This window comes from Perna viridis, chromosome 11, assembly GCF_037379345.1.
Source record: "Perna viridis isolate PV_CMFRI_1.1 ecotype Kerala chromosome 11, ASM3737934v1, whole genome shotgun sequence".
Classification (NCBI taxonomy): domain Eukaryota; kingdom Metazoa; phylum Mollusca; class Bivalvia; order Mytilida; family Mytilidae; genus Perna; species Perna viridis.
Genome location: NC_142455.1, coordinates 37,996,010 through 38,014,687, shown reverse-complemented (window position 1 = coordinate 38,014,687; position 18,678 = coordinate 37,996,010).

The following is an 18,678-nucleotide window of genomic DNA, read 5'->3' as shown; positions in this document are numbered from 1 at the left end:
GGACGCGTTTTCCAGCAAACGGTCGGCATTCAAATGGGAAGTAATTGTGCTCCTTTACTTGCTGACCTACTTCTTCACTCTTATGAGGCTGACTTTATAGCTGATCTGATCCAAAATAAAGAAAATCGTTTAGATATACCGTTTAATGTCAGTTTCCGCTATATAGATGAAGTATTATCTTTAAACAATCCTAATTTCGGAGATCGCATCTACCCAAAGAACTTGATACAAAGGTTACTATAGACACTGTGAAGTCAGCCTTATATCTTGACATACACTTAGAAATCGATGGTAAAGGAAAACTATTGACCAAACTTTACGACAAACGTGATGACTTTTCATTCTAAATAGTCAACTTTATTTTCATCTGTCGCAACATCCCTGCAGCACCTGTATATGGAGTGTTCATATCACAACTCATACGTTATGCCAGAGCTTGCCGAAACTACTTTTTGTATTGCGCTAGCACTCTAACAAATATGCTTCTTCTGGAACAGGGTTACGTTGCTACAAGATTGAAGTCATCGCTACAGAAGTTTTATGGTCGTCATCATGAACTAGTGGATCATTATGGTGTAGCCATCTGAACCATGAAAACTGATTTATTCAACGGGTCATAGTTTTCCTTTCCTTTCCTCGTTTGTCTGCCCCGGATCTGACTTTTTATTAACAACTCGATGGGTGTTTCTAGAAAAACATAGGACGACTACCGGTGCACCTGGTCCTTGTTCCCAATTTTTAGTGGAGTCCGAGTTGCTCATTTACTTTTCTTACTTTGTATGTATGATTTTAGTTACTTTATGTTCTTTGTTGTGTATGTCTGTTTTCCATGTCTGGTCTTTGTCCCTGGATTACATTCGTTTGATTACCGCTATAACCTTGGTTCCCTTGATTACTCTTTCAAATGCAGCATGCATGTGGGACTCCTTTTACGCTGTTATCTTATTATTTTTATGGAGATGCCATCTTCTATATATCATCGATGTTGGTCAATTAAAAAAAACAAGTAACATTAAACTCAGATGAATTAATTGAAAATCAAATATGCATGACAAATAAAGAAGACTAGTAGTACATGTACATGTATAATGCATGTGTAAAATACATGTATCCTTGTTAATTCAATTTTGTTATTTTTTTTTGTATAATGAAGTAATTATATATACCACTATTGACTTATAGTGCCAGATTATCAGAATTTGAATAGCATGGCCTATTTATCTTTTATTCTATATTCGATATCTGATAATTTTTTTGATATGTTATTTAAAATATTTGAGAAACATTTTACAAGTTCGTTTTAAAACATTTTTTAAAACTAATTTATTTAAATGTTTTTCTTACATTTCTTCAAATATTTATTGAACATTTCAGAACACAGTATTAAAAGCATATCTGGAAATGATATAACCTGTTTCAAATGAATGTAATGAAAACATTATCAGAACATATTTTTCGTAACATATAACATTTTGTCCGAAATAATGTTCAAAAACATAGATCCAAAATCATTACAGTGACATGTTATTTAAACATTTCAAAAACATTTTAATAAACAGTTTTGAAAACCTTTGTCAAACTTAAACGGTAAAATGTTTCAAAAACGTTATCAAAACATTTTGAAAAAAAAAATCAAAATGTTTTAAAAAGATTTTAAAATGTTCTGTTGATAATGTTTTAGCAAACTACCACTCAACTCGAAATAAAATATTTCGAAAAAGGTTCGTGCTACCTAGGTATCCGCAAATCTATGTTGGGTTTCGCGAATCTTCTTTCGCCAGGTTGTTTATCACGAACTGGCTCTTAACTGTACATTTCCTAGTGATGTCTTGCGATTTCGATATCAATTTTTCTTTAATATAACTGTACATGGCAAATGCATGTGCGTTGCATCTGTTGGGCAGGATAAACCATTTAAAGGTTAGATTTTACTACCAGCAGCATCATTATAGGTAAAAACAAAGTATTCGATGCTTGACTGAAATTTAAGAAAAAAAAAAAAAAACAAAAAAACAAAAAAAAAAACGAACAATTTTTCATAGAAAAGGTACACTATAGTATATGACTTTTGTATGAACAACTCGACGGGTGTTTGTGGAAAAGCAGAGGACGCTCCCCCTACCGGTGCATCTGGTCCATGCTCCCAGTATTAATGGAGTCCGAGTTGCTCATGTTATTTTATTACTTCGTATGTATGATGTTAGTGACTTTATATCCTTTGTTGTGTATGTCTGTTTTCCATGTCTGGTCTTTGTCCATGGATTATATTATTTTGATTACTGCTATAACCTTCCCATGATTACTCTTTCGAGAGAAACGATGATATTTTTTATTCATTGTAAATTAAAAAAAAAACTGCTCAGAAAACGTCTTAACTCTCTGTCTCCCGTTTGCGGTGTTTGAAATCCAACTGTTGAAGTCAAAATAGGAAAGCAAGAACTTTAAGACTTCATGTACATGTATGTGTATACATTTTCCATAAAACTTCTCGAATTCCTGTTGATGATAGAACAATCGGCCGAAAAGAATTAATACCGTATACCATAAGACTTTTATATGGAAAGGACACAATTCACTCATTTACACATAAGAAGCTATCTATCGTTCGATAGATGATTTAATATTTAATTTTCAACATTATACATTGAAAACTATTTTTCAAGAACGAATTAAAAAAAAAATGTTAAAAATGTTACCCCAATTCCTAGAAAACTAGTCTCAGTATCAAACATAATTCTCATTAACAGAATACCGACACCGTAAAACTCATATTTCCTTTATTAATAATAAAGATTACTATATTCAATAAATTAAGACGCTTAGATGTTTTGTTTTTTGTTTTTGTTTTTGTTTTTGTTTTTTGTGTTTTTTTTGTGTTTTTTTGTTTTTTGTTTTTTTTTTTTTTTTGGGGGGGGTTACATTTACAATAAGATCGTAAAAAGTGGAATTTTTAGAATATCCTAATTTCTTCTATACCATTCGTCATTTCCTTTCTTTTTTTTTTAAAGAAAATCATAGATCACGTTTGTGTGGATAAATTGCATTAATATTTTGTCTTAGCTTCAAAATGAGCCCAGAGAAAAGATACTTTTCCTAATCAAGTTAGGTAACAAATTGCCACCTCTACCCATGGAAAAAAATAGCTCAACATGAACTAAAATGTTAATTTTCGGCATATTAACTGTGTAAAATAGACATGTTGGGTACTTCTATTTTAACTCTCGTTATATCCAGCATACCTTCTGATTTCAAGCGCTTATTCTTTTTTAGTTTCAATATGACAATAATAAGTTTATTATAAAAAGGGGAATTTCCGGAATTTTTTATTTTCTTCCATTTCACTTATAGTTGGCATTTTATTTCCGAAAACGGTACTTAAAACAAGGTTTCGTATATATGAATACCATTATATAGTGTTTCAGCTTTCTAATGTGCCCAAGTAATAAATATTTGAACTTTTCATATTCCAAATAGGCGAAAAATTGCCACCCCGAACCATGAAAAAAAAAAACCTCAACATGAACACAAATGTTAATTTTAGCATATAATCGATGTACAAAAAACAAGTTTGGTACAAGTGTTTTGATTATCGATATATTCAACACACCTGCTCATTTCCTATTCTCTTCCATATCACTTGTAATATCCATTTTTTCAAGTACATTATTTCAAACAAGCTTTTGCATATTCAAACAAATCTATGTAGCATCTAGGTTACAGACCACCAATTCAACCAGTGAGCATTTGGAACGTACGCAAAAATAGTCCTACGCAGAAATTACCCCTGTTCCTCATAGTGCTGTGAAAAAAGTTCTCATCTCATTTGAAAAAATTTAACAGTTTCTGAAAGGAAAACATTTCTGTACATTTTATAGGTGCATTTTGCTTCTTGGGATGTGAAGCCTAATCTCCATAATGATTTCTAAATATACCCCTATCTTGTGAAAACACTGGGATTTCCCATGCGATTTACGGACACTTCACTTCCGGTGACCAATACTGCACTGCAAGTCTGCTAACCCCACATGCCATTCTAAGGATTGTGAGCTGACATTTGTAGAATCATGCTGATATATAGTCCTCTGCAGGTTTAAGTTAAGGTAAAGTCCAGAGAAGCCATTGAATATTGTGAAATTAGCATAGAAGCCTATTTGAAGTGGAATTAATGGTTTTTAGCCTCTAAGCTTTCTGAGCAAGGCAATGCATATATTAACGCATTCCAGGTTATTAAGGCGAAATAATGGCACACATACCCACTAAAATGTTCATGGTCACTTTTCAAATGGTGCTGGTTACATGTATGCCAATCATTCATTGTAGTTAATTCTTCGAAACCTCCTATGTAAAAATGATGCTAAAAATCACAAAATCAAATCATGTTAAAAATTTAATATTTTAAACAACAAAAACATACAAATTTCTTTCTAAAATGCGTGATACTTTGTTTTATTCTTAAATTTCCCTTTTTTAATTTGTTGTCGTCTTCGGGACAATAAAAGCATATTTGTCAATATGGTTGATACAAAAACATCTGAATAATAAATGCCAGATAGACACTGTGTACAGCTGGTGTATGCAATAAACGCTCATTTTCTTTCACATTTGGGCAGAGTTTAGTGGGTAGGGAGTACCATTCGCCCAAATGGTCTAGAATACGTTCAATTGTGCATTCCGTTGATTCAATAGAATGGTAAGATGCTACATAAATGTGATTGAATATACAAAAGCTTGTTTGAAGTAAGGTACTTGACAAAAAATGTCCTTTACAGGTCAAAATGAAAAACTTATTATTGTCACCTATATGGTTTTGGAAAAGTTCAAACATTACTTGGGTTCATTAGAAATCTAAGAAACTGTATAACAGTTTTTTTTTTAAATATAAAAAGCTTGTTTGAACTACGATATTTTTCTTAAATTGCCGATTATAGGTGAACTTGACGAAAATATGTAATTCCGGAAATTACCCTTTTTATGAAAAAACTTCTCACATTGAAACTGCAAAATACGTACCTGAAATAAGAAGGTGTGATATATACATTGATAATCAAAACACCAGAACCCAATTTGTTTTTTTTTTTTTTTTACATCGATTATAAGTCAAAAATTAACATTTTAGGTCATGTTGAAGTATTATTTCATTGGTAGGGGAGGCAATTTTTCATCTAACTAGGCATGGAAAAGTTCAAATATTTACTACTTGGGCTCATTATGAAGCTAAGATACTATTTAAACAACTGATTACACAAATCTTGACTTTCTGACCCAATGGGGTACAAATAAAGACTTATACTTGAAAAAGAATACGAGAGTATTCTTTGGCGACAATATGATTCGGTAATGGGGGGGGGGGTGTAAATGTACCTAATATCACCAGGAGGGTAATGAGTGTGTGTGTGTGTGGGGGGGGTTGCTTGGTGGACCCTCCCAGCCCATGGACTAATAGGTATGAATGATTTTTTTAGATTTTTCATCGGCAAATAGCATTATGACGAAAATACCGATCGGAAGTCGAGAAAAAGTCAAATTGACGACCTGGCTATAGAGCGAGGTCATCTCTTCGGAATTCCGTATCATCAGCTATTCGCATGCTGACATTTTGATACGATCAAAGCTGCTGTGAGTCAGAGTTCCACTTGAAACGTTTTTAAAAGAAAGAACGAAAACAATACTTTGGAAAATATATAAATCCAACATTTACCCTCAGTGAAAAACCCAGTTACACAAAAGACCTAATTGGAAGTCAAGACAGATTAATTCGGGAACGTAAAAACAATAGTTTAAGTAACATAAACAATGAAGTGCTATTGATTCGTAAAAAGAAATCACCCGCCCTTCATGCAATCTCGTGGTTTCTTTTCTACGAATCAATGGCATTGTATCTTTATTACAGAATAGCACGACCGAGGATACCTTATTCTAGATTTTTTTTAAATCTAAAAAAACACTGTCGGCATTTTATCAGAAATATATGTTTATCTTAAAAAATGAACCAATTAACATTACAGAACTAAGGCACTTCAATTACTAACGTGAAATTATGATAAGGATATTATTGAATCCTTAATGAAGCAACATAGAGAGATATATGAAAAATTGTATCACATAAAAAACGGAAACCAATTTGTTCTCGTTAAATGATGTTTTGTTTATATCTTCTTGGTAGAGATTCCTCATATTTTCTAAGAAATAATTCCAAATCATCTTTGAAATATACAGAGGAAGATGTTTACAAAATGCTGGAATTTTTAATCGACAACATATTTGAACAGTGTGGTGGACGTGTTTTTTCAACAAACCGTCGCATTCCAATGGAAACAATTTGTGCTCCTTTACTTGCTGACCTATTTCTTCACTCTTATGAGGCTGACTTTATAGCTGAATTGATCAGAAAGAAAGAATACGTTTGGCTAGATCCTTCAATCTCAGTTTCCGCTATATAGAGGACGTATTATCTTTAAACAATCCTAATTTCGGACATTTGATACATCGCATCTACCCAAAAAGAAGTTGAGACGGACACTACAGACACTGTGAAGTCAGCCTCATATCTTGACATACACTTAGAAATCGATGGTAAAGGAAAACTATTGACCAAACTTTACGACAAACGAGATGACTTTTCATTCATAGTTGTCAACTTTCCTTTCGTCTGTGGCAACATTCCTTCGGCTCCTGCATATGGAGTGTTCATATCACAACTCATACGTTATGCCAGGGCTTGCCGAAACTACGCAGACTTGTTTGTATCGCGCTAGAAGTCTAACTAATAGGCTTCTGGAACAGAGTTATGTTGTTACAATATTGGTCATCACTACAGAAGTTTTATGGTTGACATCATGAACTCGTGGATCGTTATGATGTATGACTTTTTATGAGCAACTCGGCTGGTGTTTATAGAAAAGCAGAGGACGCTTACCCTACCGGTGCACCTGGTCCATGCTCCCAGTTTTTAGTGGAGTCCGAGTTGCTCATGTACTTTTGTTACTTTGTATGTATGAGTTTAGTTACTTTATGTTCTTTTTTGTGTGCGTCTGTTTTTCATGTCCGGTCTTTGTCCCTGGATTACATTCTTTTGATTACCGCTATATTGTTATCGGTTTTCAGTGCTTTAATTAAAAAACAATCTTAAATTGTTTTACTGCAGTGCAACAGGAATTCCCAGATTGTACATGTGTACGTTTTTGTAGAGCAATAACTTGTAGAGTCGAATTGATATAACTTTTGACCAAAAAATCGAAAATCCAATTTTTTGCGTTTTTTTATGACTTTTGACTAGAAAAATTGCCAAAATCCATCAAAAGACAGCAGAAATATCAGTTCCGATAATACTAAACAGAAAATTTCAAATAAGCCATTTTTTTTTTACTGAAACATTAACACTCTAGGGGTTTGACATTGAAAAATATGTTAATTAAAGCAATTTTTCGGTGCAGTAGGGATGTATTTTTTTTCATTTTACCGCAAAACTCTTAGTGTTACCACAGCTTTCTTGGTATTGCTGTAAAGCTGAGACATTGGGCTATATGATGATACATACATATATCTGTTTACTCCTCAGCGATATATAAAAAAGTAGCCACAAATTACAAAACTGCTTTAGTTTATTTTTTGCGACAAAAAGATTCGTGAATGGAAGGAATAAGGGTACTTGAAAGATGAGCTGGGGGAGGGTTGAGTGTTCGGGGGGCTATCTCAACCCTGTACTCTTAGTGCATCTCTTTGCATTTGCTAAATTAAGTGTCCGCAAAATATGTGGCTTACTTTCTTTGGTTTAATATCGTTAAATATTAAACCCTACCAAAATATGGTATATTTCTGAAACTTAGCCCCCAAATAAAAGGAAGAGGACATTTCAACGAGTAATCTAAACTTCCAAATTGTTTTTGTCGCTCACATAATCGTCCTCATGTGATATTTGAAACGTTTTTGACAAAGTTGATGTGTTTAAGCAGCTATACCACTTTTCCCTACCGGTACACCTGGTCCATGCTCTCAGTTTGAACAGACAGGATTAAACAAGATAAAGCAAAATAAATGAATATAAATGAATTTTTAGTAGGGTTATTATAAGATTTCAATAACAGTTTTACTTCAATATTTTGAGATGGTATAACATGGTGACCATTTACATACTCTGATAACACAGATAATTACAGTAACTGCAGCAAATTTCTTGTGTCACCAAGAGTATTTTAATTCAGGTAATTGAAGATCCTTCAACATCTCAAAAAGCTATAATAAGCTTCAGATTGCTTTGTTAACCTCCGGGAGAGAGACGTAATTTGACTGCTTGGTAAAAAAAAATCAAAGGATTAAAACGACAATAAGAATTCGTTAAAGTGAACATTGATCAAAAGATATACCTAGCTTTTATCATGTGGAAAACGATATAATCTCTTAATGCTCCTGTCACAGAGTGTTTCCATTGTTTGATTATAAAATACCCCTATAACGTTACCTCAAGTGGTATCTGTAGATCTGAACACTGACACTTTGTGTTTTATCTGATATGTTCCACCCTTTATTATTTGAAATATGATAGTTCTTCTTTGTTGTTGTCATCGTGTGTTTCTTTTATCCATTTGTCCAAAGTCTGATTATATCATGTTCCTTTAAATTTATTTTGTTTTTTTTTTAAATATCTGGTTTAGAATTGTGAATTGAATCTGAAATATTTTTTATAAGTTTTGAGGTGAATTGAAATGTATCCAATGCACTTAAGTACAACCCCGGTTGTCATGTCGGTGGCATATGCATAATAATATCATATGAAACACATTTAAAAGAACAAATTTACATCCAATTTACTGTATACAATATATTTCACTAAAGCATCCATTGCTATTTTATTTCTGTATGGTTGAAATTAAAACAAAAGGTTAATTGTTTATATATCTCTTTAGAGTCAATGAAAATATCGATATAACCGCAAGTATATATTTCCTTGTTACCATAAAGCGGGTAGTTTTCGATAGGTTATTAACTTGGCGCTTTTAAGCGGTCTGCTTATACTCGCCATATATTTACTCTTAGCTTAAGCACTTAGTGCACCACTTTGTATATGCCTAATTACGAATCCGCAAAATTTGTGGCATACTTTTTCGGTTTAATATCGTTGAAAGTTAGACCACGCCAAAATATGGTATCTTTGTGCAGTAAGAACTTAGCCCCCAAATAAAAAGAAAGAACAATTCAACTAGTAAATTAAACTTCCAAATTGTAATAGTCACTCACATAATCGTAAGTCTTCGTATGGTATTCGAAACGTTTACCGACTGAGTTATGCACTGATATTAGCCTAGTGGTATGATTTTTAAGTCCAAAGTTATCGCTTTAATTGTGTGATTCAAATTGCATTCATGTTTACCGTGTTCTATACCTTGTTATTAAGAGGTGATTAGTTTGTATTTCAAAGTGCTTGTATTTAAGAGAATGAGAAAAAAAAACTTTTAACCTTTTTCGGAGTGGATACAGACCGTGAGGTCTTTAGTTTTGAAATATAGATCAATGACTGTCAACGTTAGTTTTCAATGTCCCCGATGTAGAAAAAAAATACTTTGTCCACTAAACAGGACAAACATATTATCGTACCAGCTTACACGGCCCAATACAACATTGTCTTTGTTTGCAAAACGTATTTCATCCAATGTTTATTATTTAATGTAGACGTGGAAATTTATAGCAGTTATAAGACATATACTGCTGCTACCACACTCTTTGTATTCCTTAACACCAAAGGAATCTACACAAACAACTCTACTTAGCTTAATCTCCAAAATGTACCATCAAATCTCTTTCAAAACATCTAACTTCTATATTCACATCTGTAAAAGAATGTATACATTCCTACCACGACACTAGTGGTATTAGAGGACGCTTACTCTACCGATGCACCTGGTCCATGCTCCCAGTTTTTAGTGGTGTCCGAGTTACTCATTTGCATTTGGTACTTCGAAACAAACAAGTCCATTTATTACTCTCATAATTAACTAAATAAGGGTACAACCCCCTCTTCCGGATTCCGCCAGTTTTTTTTTGTAGCGCACACATACAGTACTTTCGCATGAGAGTATCAGATGCGAAAAAAACTTTCTCAGACTCAGTCCAAAATTTATGCCGTACGCTAGACTCGGAGGGGGGGGGGGGTTGCGCCCCCTAAATTTATACTAAAGGACAAGAATTTTTAAAGTAGTCGAAAAACACTTCTGTACATCTTTTTTTTTACAACAGGCCTGATCAATATGAATGCATCACATCTGAATTGATGAACATTTTACATAATGGAGATAGCCGTGGGGCAATGGAAATAAAGTCAATTTAGTAATTGGCTGGGGGAAAATCATGACTTTTTTGTCTCTAAAAAATAAATTCAGGTAGGGAATATTAACAATAGAGACAACGAGAATGGTGCTGGCTTGTAGCTAATTGCCATGGAAAGCACGAAATGTTTTCTTTTTACATTTACACTGGCTATACTTCTAACTTCCTTCCTTCCTTCCCAACAGTAAATTTAATGGTTTAATCTTTCAAAAAAAAATATATATATATATAAAGAAAGATCAATATTTGTGTTAACACATTATATACACCCTCGCCAACGGACACGTACAGCGAACATGAAACTAATAGCACTTTTAGTCCTAATCAAATGTACGTAACACGTCATTTGATTGGTCAAAGTGTTATCGATAAATTAATTCCGTTATCTATGATTTAACTTCGGTATCCTATAGTTAGCACATGCTAACCCATAGATAACGAAAATTTTGTTAAGGAATTGGTATACAACGGTGATTTTAATGAATTAACTTTAATTATTTATCAATAGTAAACAGTAATGATAATTAATTCCCCGTTATCTATGGGTTAGCGAACGTTATTTGTGGGGTAACGGGTTGCTTACCCATAGATAGCGGAATTTAATTATCGATCACAGGTGATATTGTGAGTTACGGTCTTTTAACCTAGAAATAACGGACCGTGAACCCATAGATAACAGTGTTATCTAATAGATAACGGGGTTTGATTAATTTTGCATGCCATAATGATTACTGACGTTTATGTGACCGACAATTAAAATTTGGAAGCTTGGGTTACTCGTTTCATTGTCCTTTCCCCTTTTATTTCTGAAACAAAAAAATTGGCGGGTGTAATATTTAATGATATTAAGCCGAAAAAAATGCAATATAAATTCTGCGGATAGTTAATTTGGCGGATGCTTAGTGGTGCGAAAATGCTTCAGCTCAGACACAGAGTCCAAAAATTGGACCAAGCGAAAAATATAGGCCATTATGTAACATCTGTTTTATAGGAAGAAATAATTGCTGTTAAATCATTATTTTCATTGACTCTACAGAGAACACCCACCGAGTTGCTCATAAAAAGTCAAATCCGGGATAGAAAAATAGGAAAGGAAAACGGTCATAATTTTATCCTTTTCGAATAAGCCTTAGTTATATTGTCTAAATTATTTTCTATTCAAAAGAAGTATGATCGTGTGTTATTTTCCGTTTATTTTTTTTTTATATTTTTTTTCAAAATACAGGGAATCGTTGAAACTTTTAACATAAATATATTGTCAAATCACGAGTTGATGTATCATTCTGTCGAATTTTTCATAAGAACTTTTCACAAAAGCTTGTGGATATTTTGGAATCACTCTAGCATACCATTACATTTTTTGTTATCCGGCAAACAAATGTTAAAAAAAACCGGTATATTCCGACCTTAAGTGATTGTCAAATTTTTAGGAAGCTTCTTACATTTAGGCTGCTGTAACAAGGTTATGTTACTACAAATGTGAAATAATCACTACAGAAAAAAATATGGTGAACTCGCGGAGCGTTACGGTGTATCCATAAGCACCATGCAAACGGGTGTGTTCAACGTGTCATTGTTTTCTTTCGCCTTCCGTCTGTAATGGGCATGACTTTTTATGAGCAACACTGCGTAAGCCAAAATTTTAAAGAAACGGCAAAAATGCTCTGAATATACACTAATTTTAATAAACAAAAAATATGTTCTGAGTTATCTAGTGATTCAGTGCAAATTCGGTGCGTTTTACTCATTTTTATCAGTAAACCATTAAGTATGTTCAGTTTTCCACTCTTAAGTCAATTCAGTGCTTTCAACGGCTGTAAAGTAATTTTCAGTGATTGCAAATTACGTGTGTTCAATAGAAAAATAGAGTTTGTTCATTATGACAATTTACAGTTGAAAATGAAATGATTTATATGACCACGGTTTCCCCTATGGTGACCTCATGACTGAGGTAATTGTTCATTCTGTGGTTTGACCAATAAGACAGTTAGAGAAGTTACATTTATCTCCATCACGTGGAAGTCTGATTTTATCACTCATGAATATTTAACAATTTTTGTGTTGCTTATCATTTTGTTTCTATGTATGAGAATTGTATCTGATAATGTGGATCAAGAAATACTTTTTAATCAAGCACTGTCATGGAACCAAACTGTTCAGAAAATCATCATTTCGTATATCATTCTCTAGAATAATGTTATTAAATAAAATTCGCATTGGAACTATTATAAAAGATATTAAGTCCATCACACGAGCACTGTGATCTTTTCCTTAGTAACCATTTTAGTTCCTTTTCATGTATTTCCTTGTTTTGTGTATTCACAGTCACATTTTCTGATTGATAATACAAACTCATTGTAAATAATAACAATGACTTGTATTATGTCAATAGTTGTGCTTAATTCTCTAAAAGTATACCCAATTTTCACCTTCTATATCAGTTCTAAGCACTTTCCACACTGCAGGTTTTAAGAGTCTGAAAAAGAAATGTTTCAGATTTCTGTACATAAATGATATCTGTAATGTTATCAATATTACCTCCGTTGTCACACATCTTGTTCAGGAAGTCCTGATTCAGGCTTAACACGAGTTGTACTTTTAACAGATAAATAATTTAATGTCTGTCCTACAAAAATATTGAATTCACTTTAGTCAATTAACTCAGATAACAATGTCCCAATGTGATACCAATTATAAAAAGAGACATCATGTAATTCATTAAAAAAAAGGTGAAATAAAATCAAGTTCTGGATGCAAACATGTTAATGGACAAGCCACCGTTATTAAGAGCAGTCACGGTATTTCTCATGTCCTGATCAGTGACGGAACAAGAGGGATTTTATTTGTTTGTTTGTTTGGGTTTATCTTCCGAGCAGCAATATTTCAGCTATATTCAGACGATGAACATAAAATGTATGATCAAATGAACATGAAATGAATAAAGAAAAGGATGGGACAAAAGAATAATATGGTCGACATATTTTGTTTGCCACTAGAAAAAGGGGGGATGGGTAAGGTCGGGCAATTTAGCCTCCTGTGGCGGAGCGCAAAGGCTCCTATTCCTATCGAATACCACATCAGGGTTCTTTAACGTGCGAGGAACGTGACATCTTTCCCAACACGGTGCACCACTGTGGTGTGCGGTCAGGTTTTCCGTATTATAGCCTGACAACCCCAGCATGTATCATGGTAGGGGTACCCCATTCCACCACCTGGGGCACACTTCCCAGTTGCTCTGTTGGCAAAGCGCCTAGCCTCCGGCAAGGTTTCTGAGCACTATTTACCCCCCTCCTACGACAAGCTTAGCGCTGCTGCAGGCCTATTCTTTTGACATCCGGACCTGCACGGGGCCGGAACAAGAGAAATAATTTAGGGGTTTTGTTCAAGACAGAAGTGAACAAATATTAGTATTATACATGAACCCCCTTTCTTCTTATGCTCCTCTAGAAATCCCCTTTGGATCCGCCACTCTTGATATGGTTCAAATTTTATTTCATATGAAAAATACATGTAATCTACTTGTTGGGAACTTTAAAAAATGGCTATCGGCTCACTTGACGCCCAATGACCGACATCATATTTTGCTGAGAAACTTATAATTCAGAGAGCTATAGTTTCTGTTGGATTTTCAGTGCTATGTTTATCATTTGTAACTAAAAAGTAGTTTTCAGACTGAACAGCTTCACTCTCAGTAATGTTGTCAGTTTGGGACATCTCCCTCATTCGTTTGACCATCTGACACAGTGTACTCACTTTGATTTAGTCATGACTTCAGTCAGGTCGAAATGACAGGATGATATTTCTTTTAACTAACCATGAGATGTATTAACTTTCTTATTTTTAATTGTGTTTATGTTGAATCTTTGTTCCCTTGATTACTATTTCCTTCCAAACTCAAATATTCGTTAATGATGGTAAAAAGTATGATTGAAACCATATAGCTCAGATGTAGAATTAAGGTACTTACCATCTTTATATTGAAGAAGTGGGTTGAGGGATGGGGGTAATATGGATGCCTGAGACTATTTCTTTTAAAAATCCAGATGTGGGATTTTTTGTTTTATTGTTTTTTAGCCATGGACAGAAACACATAATATTCAGTATTTACCACATTACATGACAATGTAAGTTGTTGCATGTAAATGAAGAACTACATGAAATAGGGCAATAGCAAGAAGGTGTCTGTTGATCCTCTTTATATAAAAACGGATACTCATGTAAACAATATTGTATTAGTAAAACACAAAACGATATACTTTTGTTTATGAGAAAAGATCACTTCTGCAAGAACCTTTAAATTCTTGGAACATGTACGAGTCGTATTTACCTCCTAAATTTATTAACCTTTTGCCCTATTTTCTACGGAACTGAATACCACACATCTGGTCCTATTGTCTTCACCCCCAAAAAGCTACAGGCGTTGTTTTGCATATATTATGTTATAATTTGACTTGCTGTTGTTATGTTTAACCACAGGGTCGGTGGCATTAGTTACTGTGCTTCTTGTGGATATATGCACATGCGAATTTCATTCATTTACAGGTATGTTAACCTCACCTAACTTCACATTAAAATGATGTTCACACTAATCAACAACTTTACTAAACTTATTGTGTGTGAGATACAAACGTGGACGGACATACAGGAAACATACTCGCACACCATGAGCCTTCCTTATCTAAACCAAACTTTTGACTTACTGGACTCCAAGACACGATCCGATTCAAAGAACTCGGTTGTTTTATTTTGTTTTATTAGTCAGGGAAAGACAGAATGCTGCAGTTCTGATAATGGTAGTTTACCACTTCGAGTAATAAAACAGTCGTTCCGATCGACGATTAATATGTAATGTACATTAAGCAACAAAATGTCGTGAACAGGGTTGTTTTAGGGTAACACAAATATCTGCTATGTATGTGATTCACAGATAAATGGGGATGATAAAAAAATAAAAAATAAACAAAATACCAAATAATAGGGCAACATTTTTGCATCGCGACCTTCGTCGGAATTGATAAAAACATAAAAGAATTGGCCTTCAAACACGAATATAGAAGTAAGTCTTCTTGCGGTTGTTGAACAATAATAAAATAAAATAGTAGTTCGTAGAATTGTAAGAAGGACACTAAATCTTGGAATAAAACTGAAAACAGGTAAATGCAACTCTCCTCATGTAGTGAATCATAACAGCAGGACATATAATTTGGATGTCTATATGCCTTATAAATGATAAATATGACATGGGATCATATTAGTTTAATCATGTCCGTTCGTTTGCCAGTTTGAAGAGAAGGTTAGTACATGGTCTTAATTTCTACCTAAAATTACAATTCTGGGGCTTAATATGTGGTTGAAAACCAATTTCCCCATTTGGAATGCTCATATAAAAACTACAGATATTTACAAGACAAAATGAATAGATTTTAAAGTGGGTGTAATTCGTGTTATAAAGACATATTTTTTATCTTTATTTTCATGCGCTTTTTTTTTCAAAAAATTAGGTCGGTTTTCGTCTTTTATGAGTAGTTTTACTTTATTAAGTTTGGGGCCTTAGATTTACAGCTCGCTTTATTGTTCAATAGACTAGCCAATCACATCAAATATTAACAAAACAAGTGACATGTATAAAGCAATTGCTCGGTATGGAGGTGACTTTATTCCTTACTCGACACGCGTGTTACCCGTTTATTTCAAGGTTTACCAATGAATAGCCTCCATATATTTATACTTCGTAAAGAGCTTGGTAATGTCACAGCACAGTTTTCATCTTTCTTCACCAATTATATTCGAGTACTTACAGAACATGCAGAACTAGCTCGGGTTGTAGAGAGCTATATCAATGATGTGCGTATTGCAATTAAGGATCTATCAAAAGATCAGTCAATTTTACAGGTTACACACTCTTAACAACCGACCCGGTTTACTACTACAAATATGTTAAATTTGTAGCTTTCAGAAATGCAACAACACTTCACCTATCATAACAATTCCCTGTTACAACTATTAAGATGAAATTCAATGTTTTCCACATTTCGTCATTTCATGTCCGAGTCCATAATACCACTACACAGTCAACTATTCCTAAAGATCTTCCGGACTATTTAGTAATCACAGAAGATATATGCCAAGCTCTCGCGTTATGTTATTGATTAATGCACCGATACCATCCCTAGACACTGTCTTTCTAAACCTTCTTTCCAACGGATTAATAATACCACCAATGATTGTGTCCTGGATTTCGATTTCGATAACCGTGACCCAATCAAACTGAATTGTGATTTTAGGTTTATTCAAGAAGAAATTAAACCCAATATCTTACAATTGTCAGGCAATGAACTTTTGATTTACCACATACCAACTATTACTTTCCTTTGCATTGGCGTGAACGATACTATTCCTGGATGCGAATGTTGTGTTATAACACTGCCATGTATTTGCGAAGTGTACTCTGAAGTTGCACATTTTCCCTGTTTTGTTTCTGCATGTCATAACGACACAACCATTAAGAAGGCCCATCCAGTAAATCTAGCAGTTTTACAGGAGTTCTTTTTTTCCTTTCAGTTGAAAGACATTCTTGTAAACACTAACTTTGATGACCCTATTTCTGTAGACGTCCCTGACTTCCAAGTTTATAAACATAAATTTGCCGATTTAATAGCTAATGATAAGAAAGACGATTTGATCCTCAAGAAAATAATCGCAACAGTGAAAAACAGGAATACTGTGTATTCCAACCTAACAGATTCCGTCTTAGCAGGTGAAATTGATATTAACAAAAGTTGTTCGACTCTTAATGATTTGTTGTCATTTGTAGCTTTTGTCTTGGGCTCTCTAAACACACTCGCTACGTTTGCCTCATTTACACATTCCGTATTATCGCTGCGGCATTAACATTTTATAAACCGTTACGCGCAGAGGATTTTTTTATCTTCACTTTCCCTACCACCGAGGCACCACGAATAAATCAATGGGCTCAGATAATTCGTGATAGCATTGAATGGGATCACGTACTGTTCGCAAGTTCCTTTTTAATACTATTAGGAATCGGCATTTTAAGTGCATATAATATCAAAAGGACTGCCTCCCAGACCATGATTTGGAAAACAGTGTGTTTTAGTGTCATTCCTAAAATGCCCGCTTTGTACTACTTCTTATCATTTTAATCTACCTGATTCAATCGACAATTTTCAGTTAATAGGATCATTTCGCCCGAGACTTAGTATAGAATGGCCAAATGTTATAGTTATTGACAGAACATCCAGTCGTTTGATACGTGTTCCATCAATAAAAAAACATTTCATGTTTTAATTCTATAAAGGTCAGAACCATACTATCCCATCCATTTTTCGCCTATATAGTAGCAACTCACAAATGGTATAAGGTATCCGATTCAATGTTAAAGGAAATGATGGTGACACTATGTCCGCCAATGTACTCAATCTATCCGTCTTTATATTCTGTTTACATTCTGACATAAATTAGCTTTAAAATTAGTTTTTTCGTTTGATTTTAAATTTAATAATAACAGTGAACTTGCAGACATTGTCAGATTTTGTGGTTTCTTAAACACTTCTAGTGAGGATTTACAGTTTGTTTTTGGGTGATTTAAAAAAAAAAATATATTTATCCTACACAGATGGGAAGGAATACTTACCTTTCATCTCTTTCCTACTAACAAAGGGGTATGCTTTCATCGCCAAAGATTTCGGTCGACATATGGAAATGCCGCCCTACTTCTTTGTTGATGAGTATATTCCGTACATAAAATTTAAAGTTGATTTATTTAATTACAGACTGACAGTGTTTCCGAGTTGCAATTGTCCATCTTGTTTGAAATCACATTGGCGTGAATTATATTTTAAAGAAGATGATACACAATTTCCAAAACAAACACAACTTAAAGATTTGATTTTTATCCCAGGATGATAATTACTTTCTACACGTTCTTTCCTTACTACATCATGGATGTCTTGCCTTTGACTACACATAATTCATAGACGTTATACTTTTCATATACTCATATTCATAATACAAAATATACTTGTAATTGATTGTACATGCACAAGCAACGAATTTCGTTCTTGCGCATACTTGTCATCGCTGATTTTACTTGTGGTCTTTTACAAACAGTCTGTTCATTCCTGAACACGCTCCGAGTAGGTGGTATGGTACGCAGTTGCATCGACACTCGTTCAATTGTTGTAATTCCATTGACGACATCCAATTTATGTTATTATTTATATATTTGTGTTTGCCTATGTGACATTATTACAAATATTGTTTATTCTATGTATATATCTTGTTAACTTGTACTTCTTCACACTAAAAAAAAATAATTGTTCTTCACATTTATCTTAT